This window comes from Fukomys damarensis, unplaced genomic scaffold (genome assembly GCF_012274545.1).
Source record: "Fukomys damarensis isolate Sample0158 unplaced genomic scaffold, DMR_v1.0_HiC HiC_scaffold_20, whole genome shotgun sequence".
In the NCBI taxonomy this organism is placed as follows: Eukaryota; Metazoa; Chordata; class Mammalia; order Rodentia; family Bathyergidae; genus Fukomys; species Fukomys damarensis.
Window position 1 is genome coordinate 16,405,991 of NW_022900932.1, and position 18,528 is coordinate 16,424,518.

General features: G+C 38.6%; 1 protein-coding gene across 3 annotated transcripts in view; it reads right to left on the minus strand.

Annotated features, from left to right (window-relative positions):
* Positions 1-18,386, minus strand: part of Samd8 (sterile alpha motif domain containing 8) — a 77,287-nt gene extending 58,901 nt beyond the window's left edge. Inside the window, exon 1 of one of the 3 annotated variants that reach the window (XM_010607422.3) lies at positions 18,323-18,386. The gene's annotated coding sequence lies outside the window, so the exon portion shown is untranslated. Of the gene's footprint in view, positions 1-11,122; positions 11,343-14,755; positions 14,890-18,322 lie in introns of those variants that run through there. The other 2 variants (XM_010607403.3, XM_010607413.3) reach the window with 2 other exon arrangements.
* Positions 18,387-18,528: the final 142 nt, after the last annotated feature.

Genomic DNA, 18,528 nt, shown 5'->3' on the forward strand with positions numbered 1-18,528 from the left:
AAAAAAAAAAAAAAAAAAAAAAAAATCCCAAAACAAAAGCTCTTATGTGACCACTTCACCTAGTAGGTAGGTCCAATAGTATCAAGAATGAGAAAGCAGGCAAAAATACCTCACTACAAATTTAAGAAAAAAGGAAAATAAAAGCAAAATAAGAATGTAGCTAGAAAAAAAGAAAAAAGTAATACCTAGCGTACCAGGAGAGCTTAGTAAGTTTTTATCTGTTAGGTTATTTTTGTTTTATTTTTAGAATAGATGATAGGGGATACTAAGACCTATAAGATTAGCATGTAATAGGCTCTCAAGAGTTATTTATTAAATGAATGTGCACAAAAGAAAGGAGCAAGCAAAATCATTTATTAACTTACTCAATTCCTCAATGCTCTTCCAAACAGGATCTTTATGAACAAAATAAAACAAACAAAAACAACTTGCTCTTAGCCAATTGGTTGTTTCATTTTCAAGAGTATAACTGGTGGGCTGGGGATTTAGCTCAGTGGCACTGCACCTGCCTTACAAATGCAAGGTCCTGAGTTTGATACCCAATACTTAAAAAAAAAAAAAAAAGTAACTGGGTAAATTTCACTATAAACTTCTTTATATTTTTGTACTACAATACTTTATAATACATTCTTCAGTGTTTCAGTCTTGTATCAATAAATTTAAGGATGAGCATTCCTTGAGCCATCAAAAGCCCTGAGTTCCATCCCCAGCACTGAAGGAAAAAAGAGAAATTAAAAATAAATTTATTTAAGTTTCTATTACCCTTCAGTAATGCATTAAATCATGGTCTCATCAACAGATGAAACCGGTACCCTCACGATCCAATCACCTTCCAAAGGCCTCATTTCTGAACACACAAGCCTTTTAGGGACCATTTTCTATCTAAACGATAACACTTTATAGTCACTAGCAGATCACCAGCTCAGTACCTGTGTGCTCCCCTCCTAAACAATGTTCTTTCCCCCACAGTAACCACAATCCTATTGCTGCGATAATGCTTTATTTTCCTTTATAGCTTTATCCCCTAAGCATGTACCCATATACAATATAGTTCACTTTTACCTGTTTTCATATTTTATATAGAGGGACTAGAAGGAGTTAAGGATGTACCATCTCAAAATATGACAAAGTGGCATATTATTATTGCAAATAATTATTGAAATAACTTGAGGAACTGTGATTTCAAAAAGGGCCATTTCACCGGGCGAGGCGGTGCATGCCTATAATGCCAGCATTTGGGAGACTGAGGCAAGAGGATCACTGTGAGTTCAAGACCAGCCTGGCCTACACAGTAAGTTCCAGGTCAGTCTCAACTACATAGTGAGACCGTGTCTTAAAAAAAAAAAAAGGCATTTTGCCTGCCTTTCTATATGCAACAAGCCATAGATTCTTCATGGGACTGACGTCCTTCACAAACCAAAGCCAGAATACAGCCCTGATTACTGAAGACTAGTAACCAGGGTTGGAGAGAACATGAAAAATAAAACTCTGAAGTAATCCTTACCTTCCAATAGCCTTGACACTCATCCCCCACCACAGATCTCTTAGTAATATACCTGGAATTTACTACCCCAGCCCAGATACCATTTTTCCTGTCATTCCTTCCTAAATTTATTGTTCTTTGTCTAAAAAAACAAACAAAGCTAGGAATTTAGCTCAGTGGCATTATGCCTCCCTCACAAGTGCAAGGTCCTGAGTTCAATCCCCAGTACCATAAAAACAAAAACAACCCCCCCACCAAACCAAATCAAAACAAAACTAAGGGAGGAATGATCTTTCTCTCCCCTACAGAATCACATACTTTATGTATTCTTTCAATCTTATATAAAAGTAGATTGTAGAATTTATCTGCTACAAAAACAAAAGATCCTAAGGTCAGGTGTAATAGCACATGTCTGTAATCCCAGCACTTGAGATCCTCAGGCAGGACTGCCTTGAGTTTGAGGCCAGCCTAGGCCACACAGTGAGTTCAAGACTGGCCTGGAATACATCTCCAGACCTTCCCTCAAACTAATCTAAACAAAAAATTCTGAACTACATTAATCTTGGAGAAAGTGTAAAGAGGGCTGTTTAATTGATAAAATAGACTTAAAGGGCTAGGGTTATAGCACAGCAGTATGAACACTTGCCCAGTACGCACGAAGCCATGGGTTCAATCCCCAATATAGTACTTCAAAGAACCCAAAACAAAAACAAAAACAGACTTAAGATTCAAAACAATATGGGAAATGTTGAAGTCATTTTACTTTGTCTGTGGAGACAAATAAAGGGCATCAACTAAGAAGAGTTAATTGGGCAAAATGGGAAAACACATTCAATCAGATCAGAGTTCAGTATCACAGCCTTTAATGAAAGGAAACAAAGTACATATTTTCCCAGAACATAAACAGTTTAAGTCTTCCTGAGCTAAAAAGTCAAAGTGGATTTATTTTTAATAAGTACAATCACGTGCCAGAATATCAGCTATTCTATCAATACCTGCTGGGAATCGGGTAGGATACACAGGTACAAGATATCTGATGTCACCAGAATGCTGTTCATTAAAAGAATATATATATACTAGCAGGCCGGGGTAGTAATGCTTATAATTCCAGGACTATGGGAAGCTGAAGGAGGAGGACTGAAAGCTTGAGCCCACTTTGGATAATTTAGAGAGACCCTGTCTCAAAAAATAAGGGCTGGAGGATTCAATCCCCAGTGAAGAAGGAAGAGAAGAGGATGAGGTAAAGGTGGAGGAGGAAAAGGGGGAGGAAGGATGAGGTGTAGTACACCCTAACCCAAAAATTCCCTAAGCTCTGAAATGGTTACTTTTTTTTTTCTGGAGACAGGGTCTCACTATGTAGTTCAAGTTGGCTTTGAATTCACTATTGTAGCCCAGGCTAGCCTCAAACAAACAGTGATCCTCCTCTCTCAGCCTCCCAAGTGCTGGGATTAGAGGTGCACGCCACTGATCCCACCGGTGGTTACTTTTATCCTGAAGCAATTCTACAACACAGTAAGCACCATTAATTCCCTCATTTCGAAGGTGGGGGTACAGTCCAGTAATAGAGCCCTTTCCTGGCATGTGCTCGTTTCTGGGTTTGATCCCCAGCACCACAGGGAAAAACAGTGTCCTTATTCGCAAATGAGATGAGTGATATAAATGGGTTAAGCAACTTACCCAAGATCAACTTGTTCTAGAGAAAGTAAGCAGTACAGATAAGTTTTCAACCCAGGCAGTATCATTTCAAAGTTCACGCAACTGAAGACTGCATCACTAGAAGAGATGAGCTCATAAATACTAAATATTTTCTAGTTATCAGCAGAAGGATGATGTGTCAAGGGTTTTTCAGTTATATTAAATAAACATTATAGCAATGAGACTATCTAATAACAGCAGCTTTCTTTTTCTTCTTTTTTTGGTTTTAAAATAGGGTCTCACTGTGTAGCTCAGATTAGCCTAGAACTCAAGCAATCTTCCTGCCTCAGTATCCCGAGTGCTAGGACTACAGACATGCATCTCCATGCCCAGTTTGACAAAACCTTGAATCAGATTTTGCACTCTACAATCACAATTTTTTTATTTACCTAGTACCTGCTTTATACAAGTGCTAGACATGAAGGCACTGGAGAGAGTCTAAGATGTCATCACGTGTGACCTTCACTCATATGTTAAATACTTTTATCAACACTACGTGACAGTACTGTGCTAGGCAATGAGTCAGATACATAGATGAACCTAAAACAGATCCTGCCCTCAATGATTTTACAATCTAAAACAGATACTATAGAGCATCATAAACTGGGTGTGGTGGCAGATACCTGTAATCCCAGCACCTAGAAGGCTAAAGCAGGAGGACTGCTGCAAATTTGAAGCCAGCCTGAGCTACAGTTCAAGGCCAGCCTGAACTAAAGTAAGACCCTGTCTCAGAAAAAAAAAAATCATAAAAAAAAAGAGTTTACAATTAGCTCATCAAATCTTCAAAACAATGCTAATAAAGCAGTAACCAGAAAGAGTTCTTACATGTGACATTTGAGTTGAGCCTTAAAGGAAGTTTTAATGAACACAGTGGACAGGGCTGGAGACATATATCTACAGAAGCAGAGAAAACTGCAGGAGCAAAGGTATGAGGGTAGAACACAATATAGAATCATCAGTAGGGTACAAGGGAAATGGGGCATGGTGGCGCACAGCTGTAGTCCCAGCACTTAGGAACCCGAGGCCTCAAAAAACAAAACAAATCACACAAAAACCAATCAACCAAACAAAAAAACACAAAGGGTTCAAGGGAGTATCAGGATAAAGAAGTCGAACTAAAAATAGGGCCAGATCACGGAAACCTTTTATGGTCAAATCATGGACCACGGGAGCCACCAGAGATTTTCGATCAAGAGGATGACATAATCACAGCATGCTTTAAAAAGCATGATTGTCTGAAGAGCCTAAAACAAGATTACAAAGGTCAAGGCAAGGCATTTAGCTCAGTGGCATCATGCCTGCCTCACAAGCGCAAGGTCCTGAGTTCAATCTCTGGTACAGAGAAAAAAAAAAGCAAGCAAAAATTAAGGACTGATCAAAGGATAGAAACTATTTCTAAAAAGTAAAGGCCCAAAGCTCAGCATAGTGGCACACACCTGTAATGCCAGCACTCAAAAGGCTGAGGGAGGAGAATCACTGTAAGTTTGAGGCCAGCTGGACTACTGAGTTCAAGGCCAGCCTAAACTACATAGATACAAAAAAAAAAAAAAAAAAAAAACAGGGCCAAGGATTTAGCTCAGTGGTGCGCTGCCTTCCTCATAAGTACAAGGTCCCAAGTTCGTTCTGTTCCAGTACCACAAAACAAACAAACGAAAAAGTAGAGCCCAGAAGGCAGGAGAATTACGTTCAGGTTACCTTCACTATAAATATGGTTTTTACTATGTAAGCTGACAGGTTCCTTTAAAAAAGGAAAATGAGTATATGTACTTCTGCGTGTAGGGAGATTAGGTAGACAGTTTCTCTATTACTCATGGACATTTTATATAAAACATATATTAAGAAAACCCTAACAGATGGAGAAGAAAGCGATAGACACCTTGGGATCTGAGGAACACAGTGGTGAGTTCACTGGGTATTTTTGGTGTTTGTTTTGCCACATTTATCCCAGACTAAATAATAGAGAAGCCAGCACCCTGGATAGCCAACAAACACAAATGAAAAGAGGCCCAAGGAAAGCTTTTTTTTTCTCCAGCCAAAGGACCAGAGAAGAGGCAATCTAACAAGACAAAAAAACTTAAGGCAATAACCATTATTCTATTTAAGTCAAATTCTACAGAGAAAAACTATGGGTTCACTTCTGCCTCACCCACACCAGCAAAGGTTGAGTAGAAAGCCTGGATATCTCACCTTGTTAGTAACAAGGCTTTCAGAGTGTCACGAAGTCAGGCAGGCAGCCAGGACAGTCACCACTGCCTCCCCTCCCTCTCCCAGCATGGGTCAGAGGAGAGGATGTGGGGAACAAGGCCTCTGGCCCCCTCCTCTCCTCTCCTCCCCTCCTGGGGATTAGGCCCAACATCAGGCTCAATGCTCAACAGGTAACAAGCCCACCCACAAACTCCATCACCTCATTCCTCCAACAGCGAGGTGTTCCTCTGTCCTGCTGCCTATAGAAAACTACAGCGTGACTCAGGAGCCTGAGGCAGGAGGACTACCTTGAGTTTGAGGCCAGCCTGGGCTACAAGTGAGTTCAAGGCCAGTCTGAACTACAGACGGAGACCTTTTCTCAAACAAACAAGTAAACAACAACAAAAAAAGAAAATCACAGTATGAGGAACCCATGTCCCTCATGAATACAGACATAAAAACCCTTAACAAAATATAAGCAAACAGAAGTCAGTGGTGCTTAAAACAAATTGTCAACCTATATAACCCATTAGGGTTTACTAAATCCACTGTGTTAACCAGCTGAAGAATAAAAAACACAAGAGTACAATACAATCTGACACAGAAAAAGCATCTAAGAATATTATCATAAACATTTGTCCATGATAGACTCTTAGAAATCTAGAAATAGAAAAGAAATTCTTAATTTGATAAAGAACATTAACTTTTAAAATGCCACCGAACATGGTGGCGCACGCCTGTAATCCCAGCACTCAGGAAGCCAAGGCAGGAGGATCGCTGTGAGTTCGAGACCAGCCTGGGCTACATAGTGAGTTCCAGGTCAGTCTCAACTACATAGTGAGACCCTGTCTCAAAAAACCTAAAATAAATAAATAAATAAATAAATAAATAAATAAATAAATAAATAAAATGTCCACAGCTAATAAGAATGAATATTTTCCTCCTCAAACAAGGACTGAAGCAAAGATGTCCATTCTCAACTCTGCTGTTCAACACAATAAAGGAAATCAAATATATGGACTGGAAATGAAAAAATAAAAACATTACTACTTGCAGATGACGACAGTCTACATGGAAAATCCCAAGGAATCTACAAAAAAAAAAAAAAAAAAACCCAAAAAAACAAAAAAACAAAAAACCCCTAGAATAAATGCGTTCAGCCAGGCGTGGTGGTGTACACCTGTAATCCTAGCACTTGGGAAGCTGAGGCAGGAGGATTGCTGCAAGTTCAGGCCATCCTATAGCAAGGCCTTGTTTTCAAAAAAAAAAAAAAAAAAAAGGTTCAAGGGCCAGGGATTTTGCTCAGTGGCACCACGCCTACCTTGCAAGCACAAGGTCCTGAGTTCAATCCCAGGTACCAAAAAACAAAGAGGGGGTTGTTCCCAATAGATTAGGAGACAGGACACGAATTCAGCATACAGAAATCAAAATAGGTGTGAAAGTGCAGCTCAATAGTAGCAGAGCACTTGCCATCACTGTAAAAGCAAGGGTTAAATTTCCAGCACTTAAAAGAAAAAAAAATTGTATTTTTATATACTGTGTCTACACAAAAACCTACACATAAATTTCACAGCAGCATTATGTGTAATTATGGAGCACGAAGAAAGGCAAAATGCCTTGCAATATGTGAATAGTTACACTTATTCCATAGGATATTGTTCAGCAATAAAAATAAAGGTACAATAATTTGGATGAGTCTCAAGGGCATTAAACTGACTGAAAGGCAATCTCAAAAGGTCACGTGTGATTATGTAGTGCTCTCAAGATGACAAACATATAAATGGAACACAGATTAGTGGTTGCCAGGGATGAGATGTTGTGTCGTTGGGGGGGTACTAGGGAATGACTATGAAGGGATAACCCAGGGAGATCTCTGTGAACGAATACTTCTGTATCCTGACTGGAGCAATGGTTACACAAATCTATACAAGGCAAAATGACATGGAACTATACATACACATCGAACCAGTGTCAGTCTCCTGGTTTTCATACTGGTTTATAATTATGTAACAATGTAGGAAACAGGAAAGGTACTTGGAATCTCTCTACAATCTTTGTAACTTCCTGTGAATCTATATTTCAAAATTAAAAGTTTAAAAACTTCTTAAAAGGAATAGAATGTCCTAAAAATAGCACATGCTGCATGTGTGGTTTTGTTTTGGTTTTGTTTTTTTTTTTTTTTGAGTCAGGGTCTCACTATGTAGTTGAGACTGACCTGGAACTCACTATGTAGCCCAGGCTGGTCTCGAACTCACAGTGATCCTCCTGCCTCAGCCTCCCAAGTACTGGGATTACAGGAGTGTGCCACCACGCCCGGCCTGCATGTGTATTTTTTAAAAAAGAAAATATCAAACTATTAATAGCTACTCAGGGCCAGGGATTTAGCTCAGTGGTTCTGCCATGTGCCTTGCAAGTTGAAGGTCCAGAGTTCGATCCTAAAAAAAAAAAAAAAAAAAAAAAAAAAAAAAAAGCTACTCTTCTGGTGGGCTCTTTGACTCTCTGGATTAAACATTCCTAAAACGTCTATTTTATACAGTAAGTATATAATAACTGATCATCAGAAAGAAAAGGAATTAAGAAAATGAAAACTATTTCTCACTGAGCCACATCACAGTTAAACAGATACAAATAAAAAAATTGAAAAAAACAATTATTAGCCCTTGTATGCCTAAGTGGTAACCAGCAAAACCAGGAAGTCCAAAACCTGAGCGGATTCCAGATCTAGATCATCATTCATTAACAGTGTAAAATGAGGAAGTGGCTTAACCCTCATAGTGTAAGGGATCAAGATTAGTGGCAGAAAAATTATCTGAAGCATTAAATACATCACATTTTAAAAATCAGCAGGAACAAAATTCTACAATGTTATATAGTCAGAAGCAAACTGAGAGATCTAATACAATTTTTCAATTTATAGTGGAAGAAATTAAGCCTAGATAGTTAAATTTCAGAGCTACTCATGGAAAGAATGTGACATATAAACCTGAAAGCACAGCAGTCAAAGAATACTGACTGGTGAATTTACCATTCACATCCATGTGACCTTGCAGAATTTCTGTGCCCTACATAAGCCTCGCTGACTCAATCTATGAAATGAGGAGACAGCTGGCATGGTGGCCAGCCAATCCCACTGCTCCACAGGCTGACATAGGAGGATCCCAATTTTGAGGTCAGCCTACGGGATGTAGCACAGCACCCCGAGCTCAACACCCAATAACCACAGCACACACAGCACGCGCAAAGAAGAGAATACCAGTTCCTACTTCATGGCCTCATCATGAAGATTACAGAGAACAATGCAAACTGCATTTACAGTAATGCCTAGCAAACAGAAACTGCTCGATAAAATGTAAATTAGTATTGCCATAATCATCTTCTCTTCTCTCTGCTAAACAGTGGTGCCACAGGCCTGAAATAATTTAAAAGTCATCATTAATAAATAGCCAGCCATAAGGGGAAAAAATGAGAACCAAGACCTGTCATGTAAAGGTACAAGATCCCCATAATGAATGTAATTGTACTGTATACCTAAAATGTACCAATAAACTCAATGAGGAAAAATAACCGAAAAATAAAATAAATAGCCAGCCATAGAGCAAGAGAGAATCTTACAGCTTGAAATCTTTGGATTAATACAAAATAAATATGAATAGCTGAAAATGTATAGCTGTTAAATATTATAAAGGCTTTGCTTAAGATGGAATTACATTTCATTAAAACAACAATGTAACCTAAATTGAAAAAGAGTAACAATAAGTGATTCCAGTTATCCAACAGAGAATTCTACACATCAAACTCAACTAAATAAACATACTTCACAAATATTTCAGGAGTGTGTCACTCACTAACATCATTTGTTTACTGTTCTTTTTTATTTTTTATTTTTGAGACAGGGTCTCAATATGTAGTTCGGACTGGCCTCACTATATAGTCCAGGTTGGCCTCAAACTCACGGTGATCCTCTTTGCTCAGCCTCCTGAGTGCTGGGATTACAGGTGTGCACCAGCATGTCCAGCATAATTATTTTCAGTGCTGGGGAATCAAAGCCAGAGTCTCAACAATTTTGAAGCAAGTGCTCTGCCTCTGAGCCACACCCCCAGCTCGCAGCACTATTTTTTAAAGTATGTCATAAAATATTGTAAAAGCACAAGCAGCAAAAGCAAAAACAGACAATGGGCACATATCAAACTAAGGCAATTGTGCATAGCAAAAGAAACAATAAACAGAATGAAGAGACAACATACAGAAAGGAGAAAAACACTGTATTTGTAAACTTCTGTATTCATCTGATAAAAAATAAATTCTAGCCAGATGGGTGGTGCACACCTGTAATCCCAGCACTTGGAAGGCTGAGGCAGGAGGATCTTTGATTATGTGAGGCCAGCCTGAGCTACACAGCAAGGCAAGGCTAGCCTGAAAGCCTGGATTATACACACACACACACACACACACACACACACACACATACATACATATATACATATATATACACACACATATATACACATATATATACACACACATATATACACACACATGTACATATATGTGTGTGCATATACATATACATATATACATATATACACACACACACACACACACACATACACATACATACATACATACATATTATTATATATACACACACATATATACACACACATGTACATATATGTGTGTGCATATACATATACATACATATATACATATATATACACACACACACACACACACACACATACACATACATACATACATACATATTTAAAAAAAAAGCCAGTATGTTAAAGGCTTGGTCCTCAGCCTGTGGCAGTATTAGAGGTAGGAGCATATCCTTGAAGATTACAGGATCCCATCTACCCTGACCCCATTTCCCAGTCACGAGTTGAGAAGTTCTGCTCTACCATAGGCTCCTTGCCATAGGCCCAAAGGCAATAGCCAACAAACCATGGACTAAGCCTCTGAAACCGTGAGCCAAACAACCTACCTCTTTTTATACGCTGATTATCTTAGGTATTTTGTTACAGTAACAGAAGACTAACCAACATAATGTCCAAAGAAAATGATACCCGTATATCAAAGATATAGTTGCACATCCACATTTTTTATTTTGTTTTGTTTTTTGAGACAGGGTCTTGCTATATATAGCTCAGGCTGGCCTTGAACTTAAGGAGATCCTCCTGTCTCAATCTCCTGAGTCTGGGATTATAGGCATGGGCCACCATGCCTGGCCTGCACACCTTTTTTACTGTACTAGTCACACTAGCTAAAATACAGGAATCAACCTTGGTACTCAATAGATAATGAGTTAAAGAAAATGTGAAATATATATACAAATATTTTGCTGAAAAACCACGTTTAAACCGGGTGTGGTGGTGCATGCCTGTAATCCCAGCACTCGGGAGGCTGAGGCAGGAGGATCACTGTGAGTTGGAGACCAGCCTGGGCTACGTAGTGAATTCCAGGTCAGTCTCAACTACATAGTGAGACCCTGTCTCAAAAAAAACAAAAAACCAAAAACAAAAAAAAAACAAAACATGTTTATCCATGCCAGTAGTCCCACCTACAATCAGTTGATCCCAAAAGTCTGGGGCTAAACTAAGCAACACAGTGAGACTGTCTAAAAAGAAAACACTGATAATAATTTGCAGCAAAATAGAGTTGGTGGACATTAGGTTAAGTAAAACAAAATAGACAACACATTCTTTCTCACATGGGGATGCTAACAAAAGTCAGTGTGAATATAGAACAGTGACTTACTGGAGGCTGGGGAGGTCAGGGAGAAGAGTAGAGGGAGGGTGGATAATGGCTACTGTTGCAGGGTTCTACAGCACAGTGCGATGATTGTACTTCACAGGGAACTACTGCAGATTGTGTGAAAAGATGAAGGACAGAAGCTTGAAGACACCAAACACAAAGTAAGGAGAAAGGGGTGGAAATGTTAATTACTCTGACATGATCACCACACATTGTATCCTTGTACTGAAATATCACACTGTACCTCATAAATATGTATAATTATTATGTGGTAATTTAAAACTGTTTTAAAAGTTTAATGTGATGGAAATACTCACTACGCTGATTTGATCATTATACCCCGTATCCAAGTATTGAATTACTTGACTGTATTTCACAAATATGTACTGTTAAAATCATGGTTAAGAAAAAAATTAAAAATAAATGTCACAGATTTATGCAATTTATTTATTTACTGGTACCTGGGATTGAACTCAGGTCCTTGTGTTTGCAAGGCAAGTGGTGGAACCACTGAGCTAAATCCCCGGCCCTATACAATTGTTTATTGTTGATGCCTTCTATACAGTCTGAAAAGAAATTGGGAAACTTGTGAAAAGTAACTGGCAAGATAAACTATTCCATTGGGATTAATTATATCAAGACACAAGAAACCAAAGTGGCTTATACAATATCATTAGGCAATCTTTACAATACAGAGACTGTATCAACAAATTAAAGCCTTTGTATATAATCTGTTTCTGAGGCAGGCAGTGGAACCACTGGGCTAAATCCCCAGCCCTATAATCTGTTTAATCTTTTTTTTTTCTTTTTTTGTACCAGAGATTGAAATCAGAACCTTGTACTTACTTGCAAGGCAAGCAGTGAAACCACTAAGCTAAATCCCCAGCCCTAATCTGTTTAATCATATAAAGCCAATGTCTATATTCAGATAGTATCTATATGTGATTGAAATGTGCAGGCCTTTTGTTGGTGCCGATGGTGGTCTTTCTGCCTAGAGCTCAAATCCAAGGCCTTGAGTATGCTGAGCAACCACTCCACCCCTGTTGCTTCAGGGTTAGCGTGTGTGTGTGTGTGTGTGTGTGTGTGTGTGTGTGTACGCGTGTGTGTCTATGCTTGCCCTAAGCATACATACATGCATATTTGTGTACATAAAACACTCCAAAATAGCAGAGTAAAGCTGTCTGAAGCACTTATCTTCTACTTTAAACTCTATCTTGAAAAGCTAATCATCAAAAAGTAAGGATCATAGCCAGGCATGGTGGCGCATGCATGTAATCCCAGCACTCGGGAAGCTGAGGCAGGAGGATTGCTGTGAGTTGGAGACCATCCTGGGCTACATAGTGAGTTCTAGGTCAGTCTCAACTACATAGTGAGACCCTGTCTCAAAAAAAAAAAAGGGAGTATCACAACTGATAAAACAATTTATAAAGACAAAGTGTAGTGCTATAGAAAACTATTTCTGATTTGATATGCAGTAAAAACTTTAAAAAGTTACTATTTCCAAGTAATGCTTTTAAAAATACCTACAAAAACAACATCTATAACCCAAGGCAAAACAATGGGGAAAGGTGGTTTTTTTGTTTTTGGGTTTCTTTTTGGTACCAGGGATGGAACTCAGGACCTTGAGCTTGCAAGAGGCGGGCAGTGGGACCACTAAACTAAATCCTCGGCCCCAAAAAGGTGTTTCTTTAATCTTTGCCTTTTTTCCTAGGGATTAAACCCAGGGCCTTGTGCATGCTAGGCAAGTGCTCTATACTGAGCTACACCCCTAGGCTTTTTTAAAAATTTTGAGATAGGGTCTCACTAAATTGCTCATGCTGTCCTTGAACTTTAATCCTATCTCAGCCTGTGGAGTAGCTGGGATTAAAGGCATGTGCCACCACAACCAAGACATGATTTTTAAAAGTTATATAAAGTTAGTGTTAATAAATTTTCCTTATGAAATTATACATTATGGTTGCACTTTTGCTAAAATAAATTTAAATCTAATTTAACATAATAAAACTTACCTAACATGCACACAACAAATGCAAATTACATCCATTTGCAGATCCACAAACAAGAGCACAAAGTAATAGTTATAAAAGCAAAAGAGTCAAAAAGCACTGTGTGGGAGGATGAGGTTTACTTTGGGCATTTATATACTAACTTTATGATTAATAACTGCAGCAAAAGTATTTGGGACTATCCAGCTTTTCCACTCCACTTAAAAAAATTTTAATCCTAGCTAGGTATGGTGGCATACATTAGTAATCCCAGAACTTGGGAAGGTGAGGCAGGAGGATGACCCAAATTCAAGGCCAGCCTGAAATGAACAGCAAGACCCTGTCTCAAAAAACAAAACAAAACAAAATTTTTAGCTGGGTATGGTGGAATACCCCTGTAATCCCAGCACTTGGGAGGCTGAGGAAGGACGATGGAGTTCAAAGACTGCCTCAGTACATAGTGAGTTCAAGGCCAGCCAATGCTACACAGCGAGATCTTATCTAAAAAAAAGCCAAAAAAATAATAATAATTTAATTCTAAATGAAAAAATTTTCAGTGAAAAAACAAAAAACTATTCCCTCTGTATTTTTCCAAAGAAATTTTACTTTTTCTTAATAAGTACAGGATGTTACAACTGGGCGTGGTGGGCACACCAGTAATCCCAGCGCTCAGGAGGCTCAGGCAGGAGGATCACTGGGAGTTTGAGACCAGCCTGGGCTACATAGTGAGTTCCAGGTCAGTCTCAACTACATAGTGAGACTGTCTCAAAACAAACAAACAAACAAATACAGGACATTGCTCCCAAAACTATGGATTCTGCAATACAGCAATTATAAAACAGTTCCAAACACCGTGAACCAATTCCCACCATCCATTTTTGTAACATGTTAGTAATGATTTTCTACTGTGTTGTATCTTATTAATTTGGAGTAGCAGAATTTGGGGCAGCACATTTGAAAGCATTTAATTCAGGTCTGAGACATTTTTTGCTGACCTGACCATGCCCTCTTATATACTATGTACTACTCAAAACTTTCATGCATATAAAAGAATACAATCTTTTCTGGCTCCTTGCTTTAAGCGAAGACTTCTATTCTTAGGTTGTACCGAGTTCTACACCCATACAGAGCTGTCTTGACTCAGTGAATAAGAATGTGACAGAATCTGCTGCCCATTTTATATCCTGTTATACCAAAAGTTAGTTTGCAACAATCACAATTTAGTGGTAAATTTAATGAAGGGCTCCTGATCTAGCCATATGCCACTGCACATCAGCAAAGTTGAACATATAAAATTCTAATTCTTATTCTAATCAAATGAAAATATTTGGACAGGCTAGTGGTTTGCCATATTAATTGGTAAAATCTTTATTTTTAAACACGCTACATCCCCAAATCCAATCAATTTTCTAATGGAAAATGAGAAAATGGCTCAAGACTTCATACTCTATCATTCCAAAACATACTTGCAACTCAAATTTTAATGTATTATTTTGACAATCTCTGCTTTCATGCCAATATTTTATTGAAACTGACATCTACTTAATTTCAAATTTGCACAGTGAAACCATTTTGCAGGTGTTTCCAATAACTCAGTGACATAGCTGAACCTACAGAAAACCCCTAACTTAGCAGAATCTACAGTGCTCACCTTCTATTAGAACCTTTTATCTTCAAGAATTTCATGCCTGTTGGTTAGCACGAGCCTGTAATTCCAGCACTCGGAACAACTGAGATAGGGAGATTTCAAATTTGAGTCCCACCTGGGGCATTTAGTAACCTTGTCTCAAAATTTAAAAATAAAATGAAAGGGGCCAGAGATGTAGCTCAGAGAGAAGGCTGTGAGTTCAATCCCTAAAAATTAAACAAAAGAACAGAAAAAGTATCCAGATAATATATTTATGTTAGTACCTCTCCTCACAAGTCAGAAATATAATTAAATTCACAAAAATGTAAGGCAACTCTAACTATGTCTCACAGCCCCTACAACATCACTCATCTGAGGTACACATAAAGCATTATTATTTCATTATGAAACACTACAGTGAAATTATTATAAGGACATTTTCTTAATTAATAGAGTCACACGATGTTACATTCACACAAAGTGATGACATTATCAAGAGGGCTAAGACATAAGTCAACATCATTTCATTTTTGCTTTCTTTCTTTTTTTTTGGTACCGGGGATCGAACTTGGGTCACTCACTGTGCTTGCGAGGCAGACAGCGGGAACCACTGAGCCAAATCCCCGGCCTAAGTCACATCACTTCAGTATAGAAGCCCAAATCTTCACAAAACAGAGACAGAGGGTTAGGCTTAAGATCTGGTGATAGTTCAAGGGTCAGGGTTCAATTCCCAGCACAGGGGGGAAAAAAAGTGTGCTGCTGCCCCTGTGGAATAAACAAGAAGAATTAAACTGCATGTCTTCCATAAATCTACATCCACACAATCCATTAGCAAATCAGCAGTCAGACAAGCAGCATGTAAACACTGATTCCTTTCCCAAGTGTGCCTGGTCCGTGCTCTCCTATTTTTAGTTAACTTCTTGATTTCTCAAGGTCAAGAAAACCACAAGACCTAAAGTAAGAATCACTGTCATCATGATACCAGCAGTCAGATGCTTTTCTATTCTTGCCCAATTTTCATACCCCTCAATGTGTCACCTTAAACTCTGGACACACAAGATTCCTCAAATCACATGCAAGCAAAAAAGTAAAGATAGCAGCATTTTGTAAATAAATATATAAACACACACCACCACCACCCCCCACATGCACACAAGAAAAAAACCGTAGGCTTTCCTCCCCCAAAATTTCTGCAAAAATTAAAACGTTTACTCTGGGAATGTATAGTCGCTTTTCTTCCCCCCCCCCATTAAGTTTATTGGTACATTTAAAGCAAACAATAGTTACATTTACCACTGAGATTACAGTCCCTTTTCTATAGCCTAAATCTATTAAAAGAATTTAAATCAGCTCAAGTCCACCAAACATGCTAGTTTTTAAAAACAGCCTCACAAGAAACTTAGAATATATAGAATTGTGTTCTCATATAAGCCAGTTTGACACACAAAGCTATATAAGCTTTAGCCAGGCATAGTAGCACACATCTGTAAAAGCCAGGCATAGTAGCACACATCTGTAATCCCAGCACTCTTGAGGCTGAGGCAGGATTGCCATGAGTTCTGGGCCAGCCTGGTCTACACAGTGAGTTCAAGGCCAGCCTGAACTACATAATGAGATGCTATCTCAAAAAAGAAAAAAGGTGAATTCAACCTTCACTAACAACACACCATCAAATGATGTACTGAAGAGTGAAGGGAGTAGAAATGGAAGACAGGAAAGAATACCATCTATTAAGTAATAGCCATACTAGATATGTCCAACTATTAAGATCATATATTGGCTTGGAAGTATAAAAATCTTCAAAGAATATGTAGTTGATATGGCATTTTTATAAGACAAAATAGTATCACTCATTACAACATCTGTGATTAAAGCCGGGCGTGGTAGTGCAGGCCTGTAATCCCAGCACTGGGGAGGCTGAGGCAGGAGGATCACTATGAGTTGGACCAGCCTGGGCTACATAGTTCCAGGTCAGTCTCAACTACACAGTGAGACCCTGTCTCAAAAAACAAAAAAAAAAAAACCAAAAAAAAAAAAATTGATTTATCCAAGCATGCCTGCAAGTTCTGCCACTGCAGGACAGCTGCTTCTGCCTTATAAATATGCTTTACCATAAAACTGATTTTTAAAAACTAAGTGGCTTTGAGAACTGGCAAAGGGAAATGAAAATAAAATAAACTCTGGCATTTAATCTCCTTGTACAACACTAACAGTTTCTCTTGGATTTTGCAATAACATAAAGATGTTACAATAATAGCTCTTGTATTTCTGTTCAGATAAGCAAAGTTTTACATGCCAAGGTTTTTATTCAGAGCCAAGTATAAAAGTTCCCTAGAGAAGCTCAGTTAATATTATGTGAACTTCATTTTCATTAAGTTGAAAAAACCTTAATCTAATCTAAAAGTGAAGCTGAGAATTCACGTCTCTTTGAGGAAATAATTATTATCCACTGATCATTTGAAAGGATGACCTATACTCTATACACATAAACTTGAAAGGTTATTACAATTAGTAAATAATCATCTTATGAAGATTAAATGACAGAGTAGAAAATACTTGATTAAAAGTGGCCAACAACTTTGCAAAAGCTTATAATCAGAAAAAACTGTAAAAACAAAACATTGTATGAGACACCTGGCTACCATCAAAGACTTCATGGAGTCATGTTAACAATTGTAATCTAACAATTACAAAAGAAAATCAATTTATTTCAACTCAAATTAGTGTAAATTGTTTTTGGTGTTTTTTAACTATGTAGTTCAGGCTCCAGCCTCCTGGCGTGCCACCACACCAGGGTAAAATAAATATAAATTTTGCAATTATTATTTTTCTGCCACAGTTATGTTTCTGGTTCTGTCTTCCATAAAAAGCACCTGTGTACTCATCTGTCCCAGTTAGTTGCCAACTACAATCATCTTTTACCCTTATTTTTCTAAATCACTTTCCTAAAAATATTCATACACTATCTGCAAAATAGCACGTGAATATTCCTCCTGCAAACCTGTCAAAAGTACTCCTCAAATTTTCAAAAAATAATTCCAATCCCGGAGTTATCAGAAAGAGAAAGATCTGATAGGCTCCTGGATGGCCGCAAATTTCTGGCTTTACTGACCATATTTTCACCCCAGCTAATACACGGATCAACTCAAGCTATGAAAGTATTGTCAAGTTAAACTGTGTATATGTAACATCCCAGTGTCCAAACTCCTCTTCAAACTTGATTTTTGAAATTAAAAGGTAATCCCAGCGCAAGGAAGCCTGAGGCAAGAGGAAATTAAAAGCTAGTGTATTAAATCGTTTTTTAAAACTGGACTTTTCGTCTGATAATTTAAGGAAGTACAAAAAGAAAGACTGAAGTACACCATCACTATTAGAGAAGAAATCCGAATGACATCTTTCTTTTCAGAAGCACTCCTTTCACTACCGTCTACAAGCATCACTTCCTCTCCACTACCTCCCCCAGTCCTGTGAGCAAATCAGTGATGAACACCGCCCCTCGTTCAGATTCTTCAAAGCATCACTGTTCACAAAGAGCAGAGCCCTATAATCCAAGCGCCCGGCTCTGGGATCTCTGCCTCGAGAGACACCAACCTGTAAAAATGCCGAAGCCTAAATCCGATCCCCCAAGGGCTCCTTTTCTTCCTTAACCACCTTTCTCTCTTCCAAGGCTTCTCTCTCTATCCCGCGAGCCAGGCGACTTCTCACCCGAGTCCCCTCCGCCTGCTTCCAGTCAGCCCGACTCCTGCCCCCCGCCGCAGCGTCGCCACCCGCTCGGGGGCAGTCGGTCCCGGCCCGGA